This window comes from Leptopilina boulardi, unplaced genomic scaffold (genome assembly GCF_019393585.1).
Source record: "Leptopilina boulardi isolate dan_hultmark-lab unplaced genomic scaffold, ZJU_Lbou_2.1 LbouV2_399, whole genome shotgun sequence".
Classification (NCBI taxonomy): domain Eukaryota; kingdom Metazoa; phylum Arthropoda; class Insecta; order Hymenoptera; family Figitidae; genus Leptopilina; species Leptopilina boulardi.
The window spans coordinates 1,950,429-1,962,122 of NW_026137972.1; the positions used below are offsets into that span (position 1 = coordinate 1,950,429).

Genomic DNA, 11,694 nt, shown 5'->3' on the forward strand with positions numbered 1-11,694 from the left:
GAGCCACAAAAGCCTATGATAAAAGTCTGACATATGAAGTAAATTTATATGCTTGTCATAAAATTTATTTCAATAACAATAGGTTAATCAAAATTGTAGCGTATAATTAGTGTCTTTAATAAATTATGAGAACTGTAATTTTTTTTTATCTTTATCATATAAAAGTAAATAATACCTTTAAATTTTTTACAGTTTTTTTTCAATCAACTAACTTGTAAGTTTGCAAAAAAAAGTTCTTTATACAAAGGTAGTTATGTATTCCTTAACAATAAAATTACTTTTTATTCTATTCCTTTGTTTTGCATTAACATCAGCCGCTGCCGCCCCACCCAAAAAACGTAAGATTTTTTTTAATTACGTTATTATAAATCTAAATAATAGCCAATAAATACAATAAAATTACTTCTAATTCTATGTCTTTGTTTTGCATTATCAGCAGCCGTCGACAAAAAAACAGCTAAAAGTAAGATTTTTTTTAATTACGTTATTATAAATCTAAATAATAGTCAATAAGTACAATAAAATAACTTCTAATTCTATTTTTTTATTTTGCATTATCATCAGCCGTCGAAGATTACACAAAAAAGCGTAAGATATTTTTTAATTATATTATTATAAATATAAACAGCCAGCAATAAGCAAATAGAAAAAAATATATTTATCATTAGATTTTTTTCAACTTTATTTTTTCGTTACAATCTTTCAATATATATATATTTATAAATTTAAATTACATATTATTTTTAACACTATTATTTTATTTTTTATAGTTTTAGGCCTCATGAAGAAAAATAATGTAAAACAGTAGGATACATTTCTAATGAGAATAGTAGAAAAGGAAGCTTATTGGATGAACGGCTTAACTTTTAATAGAGCAATGATAAAATTGAAAATGGTTACTACGTGAATATAAATAAAATTATAATTTTTCAAATATAAGTTTACGTCTGTTAAATTTGTTACCTCAAAATTTATGAAAAATTATTTTTGAAATATATTATAAATTTAAAATATATAATTCTTAAATAAAAATTTCATTACTACATATGTATGTGTAAATAATTTTAATAAATGATACTGCGTTTGTCATAATTCTCGTCAACTACCGCACCCTGCTCTAGTGAAAATTTAATGATTTTATTGTTAAAATTAAAAGTTACCATAAAGTTACTAAATTTTCACTAGAGCAGAGAGCGGTAGTTGACGAGAATTATGAAAAATGGCGAGTGGGGACAATGGAAACCAACCCAAAAGGAATACTCTTTTACGTACCGATCCCTGCATTGCAGGTTAGCTCTGTTTATTCGTGAAATGTTTTTTGACATTTGGAAAGTTTTCACATATTGTTAAGACTAATTAGTTTGAAATACTTTTTACTAAAATCTAACAGAAGAGAAATTATAAAAGCCATAACCACTAGTTTCAATATGTACAGAGATATAAAATTTTTTGAGAAAGAGAAAAAATCTTTTAAATTTGCTTTCCTTATTAAAAAATTTGATAGAAAAAAATTTAATAATTTTCAATACGTTTTTTTAATCCGCAATTTTGTATATATTCCATAAGACACTATCAATAATTTTATATAGAAAGTCTATGAAAATGAAAAATGCATCTAGTTAAAATTTTAGTTAGGGTACGGTCACACCTCGATAGATATCGAGGCTACCTATCTATCATATATAATATAACGTATAAGAGTGTTAGAAATAAAAAATGTTCTTATATCTCTCACTCTTATACGTTACATTATATGATAGATAGGTAGTCTCGCTATTATCTACCGAGGTGTGACCGTACCCTTAAATTCTAGTTAATATTAAAAGTTACTATAAAGGTTGGTTTCCCTTGTCACCACTCGTCATTTATCATAATTCTCGTCAACTACCGCACCCTGCTCTTGTTCAAATTTAGTAAGTGCTAAGTTCCCAAATGCGCCACTGGACAAATTATTTTAATAATAAAGTTCCAAAATTTTTACTAAAGCAAGGTATGGTAGTTGGAAACCAACCTAAGGTCACAAAAATTTCATTAAATCAGGGTGCGGCAGTTGACAAAAAATTGTGACAAATGGCACATAGGGTTAACGGCATCTTTCCTTTCTTTTTATGAAAAACAATGCAAATTTTAATGGTGGGGGGTGATATACGTTAAGGGTACGGTCACACTATCTCATCCATGCACTGTGCATGAATGCAGAAACATTTGTCCGGTCACACTTTAACGAAATCTAGTAAATGTTTAGTAAATTTCTAGTTCTAATTTTTGGAAAATTACTAGAAAGCTGCTAAACATTCACTAGATTTCGTTGAAGTGTGACCGACCAAACGTGTCTACATGCATGCACATTTAATTTTTGTCTTTTAAATTAAAAATTAAAAACTTTAAAGGCTGCGCAGTAGTTTTCTTAAGCCTTTACAGCTGATCAATAATTTTTAGTATGCATAAGTGAAGAGTCTTAAATACTATAACTATTAAAATTTCAAATTTTTTTCAAAAAAACATTTTTAAACAAATGTTCTTGTACAAGAAGATAAACGTGTTCATGTAAAAGTACTTGTACATGAAACCTGCACAAAAAATATGTACAAAAACTTGTACATTTTCTTCTGGTACATGAATATGTCTAAATTCCGGATGCTGAACTTGTTCAAGAACATTACTTGAACATGTACAAGAAAATGTACAAGTTCATTAATGAACAAGTACAAGAACTTGTATATTTTTTTGTACAAGTTTTTTCAGATGGGAATTGATATGCTTGTCATAAAATTTATTTCAATAATAATTTATCAAAATTGTGGCGTACAATTAGTGTGTCTAATAAATTATGAGAACTGTAATTTTTTTATCTTTATCATATAAAAGAAAATAATATCTTTAAATTTTTTTTTAGTTTTTTTTTCAATCAACTAATCTGTAAGTTTGCAAAAAAAGTTCTTTATACAAAGGTAGTTATGTATTCCTTAACAATAAAATTACTTTTTATTTTATGCCTTTATTTTTCATTATCAATAGCCGACAAAACCAAAGGTGAGAGTAAGATTTTTTTAATCATATTATTATAAATCTAAACAGTCACTCTCTAAATCTGAATTAGTAACACTGTTTACTAATTCAAGTGACTCACTTTTTGCTTTAGAATTAGTTAAATTTTACTAATTGTTAGTAAAAGTTACTAATAATTAGTAAAATTTTACTAATTGTTAGTAAAAGTTACTAATAATTAGTAAAATTTTACTAATTCTGAAGCAAAAAGTGAGTCACTAATTCAAATTATAGTAAACATTTTCACTAATTCAGATTTAGAGAACAGTAATAAGCAAATAGAAAAAAAAATATATTTTATTACATTTTTTAGAACTTTATTTTATGTTACAATCTTTCAATATATATTTATAAATTTAAGTTACATGGTTTTTTAATATTTATTTTATTTTTTATAGTTAAAGAAATCTTAAAAAAGAGAGCCAAAAAATTTCAGTAGGATACATTTTTAATAAGAATAGTAGAAAAGGAAGCTTATTGGATGAATGTATTAACTTTTAATGAAGCATCGACAAAATTGAATATGGTTACTATGTGAATATAAATAAAATTATAACTTTTCAAATATAAATTTACGTCTGTTAAATTTGTAACCTCAAATTTATGAAAAATTATTTTTGAAATATATTATTATAAATTTAAAATAAAAAAATTCTTAAATAAATAATGTAAATAATTTTTAATTTAATTTTCTCGTCAACTACCGCACCCTGCTCTAGTAAAAATTTAGTGATCTTTTTGTTAAAATTAAAAGTTACCATAAAGTTACTAAATTTTCACTAGAGCAGGGAGCGGTAGTTGAAGACAATTATAAAAAATGGCGAGTGGGGACAATGGAAACCAACCCAAAAAGAATACTCTTTTACGTACCTATCCCTGCATTATTAGCTCTGTTTATTCGTAAGATGATTTTTGACGTTTGAAAAGTTTACAAATATCTTTATGACTAATTAGATTGAAATACTTTTTGCTAACTAAATTTCAAAAAGATATGTACAAAGATATAAAATTTTTAGGGAAAGCAAAAATTAATTTAGAGGTTATATTTAAAAAACTGCATGGATCTACATTTTTTCATATTGTAAATACATTTTATTATTAATTTATTATAAACAATATGGATCCAATATGGCACAGAATTTATATTAAAAACCGTTTAAATTTGCTTTCTTTCTTAAAAAAATTGGTAGAAAAAAAATTTAATACTTTTAAATCCGTTTTTTAAATCCGCAATTTTGTGTATATTGTATAAAACACTGTTAATAATTTTGTCTAGAAAGTCTATCAAAATGAAAAAATGGATCTAGTTAAAATTTTAGTTAAATTCTAGTTAATATTAATAGTTACTATAAAGGTTGGTTTACATTGTCCCCACTCGTCATTTGTCATAAATCTCGTCAACTACCGCACCTTGCTCTAGTTAAAATTTAGTAACTTTATAGTAACTTTTAATTTTAATAAAAAACTTACTAAAATTTTTACTAAAGCAAGGTATGGTATTTGGAAACCAACATGAAGGTTGGTTTCCATTGTCCCCACTCGCCATTTGTCATAATAATTCTCGTCAACTACTGAAAAATAATGCAAATTTTAATGGTGGGGGGTAATAGACGTTAAAAAGATACTCCGCGTCACAAAAGTCTATGATAAAAGTCTGACATATGAAGTAAATTTATATCCTTGTCATAAAATTTATGTCAATAATAATTTATCAAAATTGTAACGTCTAATTAGTTTGTCCACTTAATTATGAGAACTGTAATTTTTTTTATCCTCACTAGCAAAAGTAAATAATACCTTTAAGTTTAAAAAAATTTTTTTTTATTGACAAATTAAGTTGACTACAAAAAATTCTTTCTACATATAGTTAGTTATGTATTCTTTCATAATAAAATTACTTTTTATTCTCTGTCTTTATTTTGTATTATTATCAGCTAGAATTTCCAAAGAAAAGCGTAAGATTTTTTTTAAATTATATATTATTATTAATATCCAACAATAAGCTAATAGTAAAAAAAATATTTCATTAAATAACCAAATTAATTAAAAATTTACTATATATAAAATATTTTGCGAATTTTATTTACATAAAAGATGATAATAACTAAAAGTTAGATTTTAACAACTTTATTTTTCGTAACAAACTGTCAATATATTTATAAATTTAAGTTATGCTTTTTTAAATATTATTTTATTCTTTATATAGTTAGAAGGCTCTACAGACGAAGAGGCAAGACATTACAACTGTAGCATACATTTTTTATAAGAATAGTATAGAAATGCAAACTTATTGGATTTAGTTTTAATAGTGCGATGACAAAATTATAAATACTTACTGTAAATATAAATAAAATTATAATGATAATTATTTAAATATAAGTTTACATAAAATTAAATTAAATTTTTAACTTCAAATTTATTAAAAATTATTTTTGAAATATATTATAAATTTACAATATAGAATTCTAAATTAAAAATTTCATTACTATATATGTATGTGTAAATAATTTTGATAAATGATACAATTTTCATAATTAACGAGATTCAAATTCAAAAGATCCTCGCGCCACTTCCAGTAGCAGACGAGAAACGAAAAATCATTCACCAATCAGCGTGCAGCGTTTAATATCAAATATACGGTTGGTTTTCTTTGTCCTCTATAAGTTTTTCATCTTTGTCGCATATTCTCTGGTTACTTTCGATTCTGCATCAAATGCTAAATTCTCCAAAAATATTGTAAGAAGTGCTGTCAACTATGGTAGATATATATTTTTAGACAATGATCCTCTGAATAAAGGGGGGGGGGTCGCTGATTATAAATATGAAATCAGATTTTTAAAATTCAAAATGGCGGATTTATAAAAAAGATTATATAAAAAATATTTTTTTAATACACTGTAATAAAATTTATTTAATTCAAATAAATAATCGGTTACTTGGTTATTATCAAATAAATATTTACTTGAATAAAATATTTTTTATTTGAATCAATTGAATAGTATTTGTTTTCAGAAATTATTGTTTCAAATACAGTTTATTTGATGCAAATAAAAATTATTTGCTTCATGTAAATATTTATTTAATAATAGTCAACTAATCGAGTATTTGAATCAAATTTTTTTTTCATCAGTGTATTGAAAGTTGGAAATATTTATTTCAATTTATAGAATACTTTTCTTCTGTATAGTTTTTGACATTTAATTTTCTCTTATAATCGATTGTTTTTCGAAAGTCATGATGATATTAAGTTTTGTTGAATTATTGTTCAATTCCTACCAGGGAGTAGTATAAGGAGACCGAACGCCATGCGCGGAAAGTGGCCGCACTTTTGGTGATCGTAATTCTCATGGGCACACTTCTGTCGATATCAGCGCTCTTAGTGTAGAAAAGTGGCACTATTTGTCGTCAGCTACTGTGATTATTCAGTGCACATGTTGTTTTCATTAGACATTACACTTCACAAAATATTTTATTTTAAGCGTGTTAAAATTTTATCACAATTCAGTCGTAATTTATTTACTAAACGATAAACCGCACACGATAAACAAACTAAAAAAGCAGAGGTTATATCATGCTTTCTTGTTTACAACGATAGTGTCAGCCTCTCCGAGTGAGGCGCTGCTATCGATAGAAGTGTGCCCATGGGAATTACGATCACCAAAAGTGCGGCCACTTTTGACGCGGATTCATAATGGCCGTTCGGTCTCCTTATACTACTCCCTGATTACTACAATAAAAATTTATACCATTCACTGTTTTTCTGAGGTTAAGTGGAAAGTTTCTCTGAGATAGTTTTGTTGGTAGTTAAAGACTTCTTTCTTCCAGAAATTCGATTTCAATTTATTTAAATTAGTCACTCATATTTTTTAAATAATAAGAAATTTATATATTTTTTTAAGCTTTCTAGAACAAAAATGTACTTAAGGCTGCTTCTGCAATAACTAAATTGCATCGTTTTGAAGAAGATGCGCGCGCATCCATTGCCAACAGTCGACAAAAAAATTGTATGCCATATTGTGGAAGGAGCCTTACATTCAAAGAAAGGTAAGGGTACGGCCACAGCTCAGCTATCTAAGTAGGGTTGTCATAGTAACGTATAAGAGTGAGAGAAATAAAAAATGTTTTTATTTCTCTCACTCTTAAACGTTTACCATGACGATCCTACTTAGATATAGCTGAGATATGGATGTACTCTGATTTTTCACTAAATTAACGATTACAAGACTCTGTTATGAGATAGAGACTTAAAATTTTGCTTGGTCTTGTATTTTTTAATTTAAAAATTATTTGTAAAAAATTTAAATCAATTTGTTAATCATCTAATCACCTAAAAAATTGTCCCTGACGTAGAATCCTCCTAAAGTGATGAAATGTAAATTTTTTTTTTATAACTATAATAAAATTTGAATAGTATCCGCTCTTTTTTATGTTAACAACAATATTTATTACATAATAATTATACGATATAATAATAGTAATAACCTCTATAGATTTACAGTACATCATTCGCCCTAATCTCAATACAATATGTTTTATGGAATGATTATACAAAGATTTTGTTGATACGCATCATAACCTCGTCCTCATATTCAGCAGGTTGTTGTTTATCAGGCGTTCCTGCATTTTTCATAATACATGATTTCCCTTCAGCAAAATAATAATAATAATAATAATGCAATGCGCGCGAATCTATATCTATCACGCTATTAGAAAGATGAATATTTTTTTTGTGCATGATGATCGGATCTTTGGGAAATATATGAAAACCGCTGATGACAATGAGAGATGAATTTTTTTTACATCCAATTGCATAAATACTATCCTTCCGGTTTGACGATTGGAAGGTTTGTCCCCATTCGTCATTTGTCATAATTCTCGTCAACTATCGTACCCTGGTCTAGTGAAAATTTAGTGACTTTATAGTTCAAATTAAAAATTACTATTAAGTTAAAATTACTAGAAAGTTACTATTTTATTGTTAAAATTAAAAGTTACTATCAAGTTACTAAATTTTCACTACAGCAGGGTGCGGTAGTTGAAGAGAATTATGACAAATGGCGAGTGGGGACAAACCTTCAAATTTTGAAATGTCGTGACACTTGTATAATAATTTTATTAGTTCATGGCGTATTTCTTAAAGGCCAACGCACAATAAATTCGTGTATTTCGATAGTGCGCTTTGTTCATGTCGATGGAAAAAAGTTATTGTAGAAACAGCTTTACACCCTACGCTACGAACTAATAAAATTATTATAGAAATGTTATGACTCGTCAAATCAAAAAGACAGTGTATGCAATTGAGTGTTATACAATAAAAATTTCGAATTTTTTTATAAATCCTCATTTTCTCAGCGGTCATAGTGATCAAAATGGCGCAACTATATATATATAGGAACAAACATTTTTTATTTCACAGCGATGAACTCATTATACAGCGAAACGGGCTACGATTAATGGGAATGATTTAATCATCTTTTTTTTCGGGTGGGGGAATTTTTTTTAAATTACTAGATTCTCTTGTGTGGCATTATTTTAAACTTTCGTGTTCTTCTGCCCAAGTTGTGCCAAATTCTTCCTTTTTCAATATCGACCATTTTTTTTTATACATTAATCTTGACTGCTTTAAAAAGATATATATATATTTTCTGTCTCAGAGAGAAAAAATTATTTATACAGCAAGTATTTTAGGCGCATTATGATTTTATGATTGTGATCAGCTGTCACCAGAAGGAGGCGCCATTTTCGGCAGTAGAACGAAAGCAGCGAGCAGTGTATGTGTGTGTGTTTGTGGACATTTTTTTCAGAAGCATATTATAATAACGACGACATTATTGTAAATCTCGAAAAAAAAACCAAAAGATTTACAAACACCTTCCTTTTTTTATTTACAAGATCCGTGCTCTAAAGTGCCATAACCTCGGGTATACAATGACAAGTTAACCCCCATTAAATATATATTTATAATATAATATGCGTTTATTATATATATATTAGTTTTAAGTAGCATTTAACGTTATGGGGTATCGGTCACTTATATATGTATACAATATGCAGGTCGCTAATCGATCATTGATAAGTCTCATGTGGCGATTAGTATGAATTAGGACCGGTTGGGTGGGGGAGGGTACGTAATTATATTAGGTACTATCGTATTATACTTAACATTAGTCATTAATTTATATATGCCATGAAAACGTACTCGAGGAGTGAATATATCTCTGACGTCAGACAGGCCTTTTGGTAAACGATGCTGTTTTTTTTTTTTTAGAAATGAAAGCTACTTTTATTTACGAAAAAATAAAAAAAAAAAGAATTTTATTACTTTTCCTAGATTTTTTTTTAAAAAGATTTATTCCACTTATTTGTTATAAAAAGCACAATGAGAAGAGGCATCGAGGTACGTTTTAGGCACGTAATGTGAACGCGTTGGAGCACCAATAATGGACGTTGCGATATCTTTCTTTTTTTTTTCGTTACAAACATGGCAACCAAACTAATCTGCTTAAAGCAGAATGAAATTTCTAATTGTAAATTTTAAGCTTTTACATGAGAGAGAAAAGGATAGAAATATCTTTTGTCCTTTTCTCTCTCATGTAGAAGCTTAAGATTTACGATTAGAGATTTCATTCTGCTTAGGCCTAATAAAGTCGTTTGCTCATTACAAAGTTGTAAACAAAACAAGTTTCTAAAAAACGACAGAACAAACACACCTGTTTTACGTGCACCTTTTAATTGCAATTTCTAACCAATCAGAATCAATGAAACTAAACTATACTTTTATAAGCAGGTTGAGAACCTTTTCGTACTCATAGCGAGAATCTGGAAAACGCCTACTCCAAAAAGTCATGGACAGTTAACCGTGAAAAAGTTTTGTTAAATGCAATTATATATTAGTAAGTAAATATTAATTATTATTCAAAAATGTTGAATGAAGAACTAGTGCAACTTTTCCGAAAATGGGATATTAACGCTTCGAAAGTTGATATAACGAATTCAGTTTCGCACACTTAACCTAAAAATGAAAATTAAATATTTGATTATTAGAACAAAATTTTTATATAAAATGAAATATTAAAAATAAATTTTTTTTTTATAATTACTTTGCCGCATTTCATAAATTTTTTTTTTTTGCATAAATATTTTAAAACATTAACGAAATATTTAGTCAGATATCGCAACGCCAGTGCCGAGGAAGACGCGAGCATACCTTTTTTTCTTATGAGTGACATCTGACGGCCGAGATAACTCTCTTCAAGCACGTTTCGCTAAATGCATCATTTTTTTTTTTCATTCTCACGCTTTTTATTTTTGCATTCGCTCTTCCTCTCTCGTTTCTTTTTTTTACAAACTTATTACACAATCATTCAAAAACTTGGAATTTCGGGTTTAATTATATATTATATTTGTATAATGAAAATGAAAAAGAAAACCCAAAGCACACTACAAATCTTCTTTGATATTTGCTGTTAAGAGCAAAAAAAAAAATCTATAGCTACCGACTATCTCTAGACTTTTGGTCTTCATTCCTTTACTCTTTCGGAATAGATGTTGTGCCTATATAATGTTTAATTATTATTATTATTATTAATGATTTATTTCAATCATCAATAATAATAAAAAAAATATATATTTCTTAATGATTAGAGAGAGAGAGAGGACGGATCTTGTCTCTCAGCCTCGCTCACTTTTGGTTGAGAGTCACTGATTGCCTCAACGAATTTTTTCTTTTGACTATTTTCATTGTTCCACACCCTTAAACTTTACCTTTTCCAATCTCAATTTTTTTTTTTTGCAATTCAAAAAAAATTTTCTTTCACCCAGGAAAAGGTAAAGTTGGTTATTTTCCGAAAAAAAAATTTTTTTTCAGAAAATAATAACTCTCCACTCAATGGACGGAGTTAGAAGAACAAATCCTCCCTCCGATGGACGAATGAAGAGCGCACGATTTTTTTTTTATTAGAGCAGAGTTGAAGACTTGGAAAAAAAATACGGATAAAAATGTAGCATATGTTTCTAGATTTGTATAAATGGATATTTTTTTTTGTTTATTTTTCTACGACACGATTACGTAATTTTTTATTTCTTTCTTTCAAATTTGCGGCACACACCTAGAAACGAAATTATTATCATAATTATTATTAATAATATTATTATTATTATTATTGATGCAATGATGTGTCTACAAAGCGAGGCTAAAAGTGAGTCTGATTCGATGTCACGATTATTCCGAAGCGACACAATTTCTCTAAGTTATATTTTTTTTTTTGTCTTTAAGTACAATGCTGCCGGTATTATGACGTTCGATTTTTTTTTTTATTATTAATTAATAAATCTCACGCGATAATTTTAATTGGTCCTGGCGAACGAAAAAAATGAGAAATTTGATTTTCATTAACTTTATAACTTCTCAATTCATATATATATATATATTTATATGTTCGGCGTAAAATTTGATTTTCTTTCAAAAAAAAAAACAAATTGAAATATACATTCCCTCACGTTAGTTGTATTAAATTCTCAAAAAAACGGAATTAAAAGTAGTCCATTTTTCTTAGAAAAAGGACATTAAAGTTGCGAGGTGATGAATTTAATTCAACGGAAGCCATCTTTTTTTTAGTTTATGGTTCTCAATATACTTCCCTCTAT

The 11,694-nt window shown here is 27.4% G+C and overlaps 1 long non-coding RNA gene across 1 annotated transcript; it reads left to right on the forward strand.

The window, feature by feature from the left end:
- Positions 1 to 4,816: 4,816 nt before the first annotated feature.
- On the forward strand, positions 4,817 to 11,526 carry LOC127288920 (uncharacterized). Its single transcript, XR_007844111.1, has 2 exons — positions 4,817 to 5,003; positions 5,255 to 11,526. It is a non-coding gene; the product is annotated as an uncharacterized LOC127288920 (long non-coding RNA).
- The last annotated feature ends 168 nt before the right edge of the window (positions 11,527 to 11,694 follow it).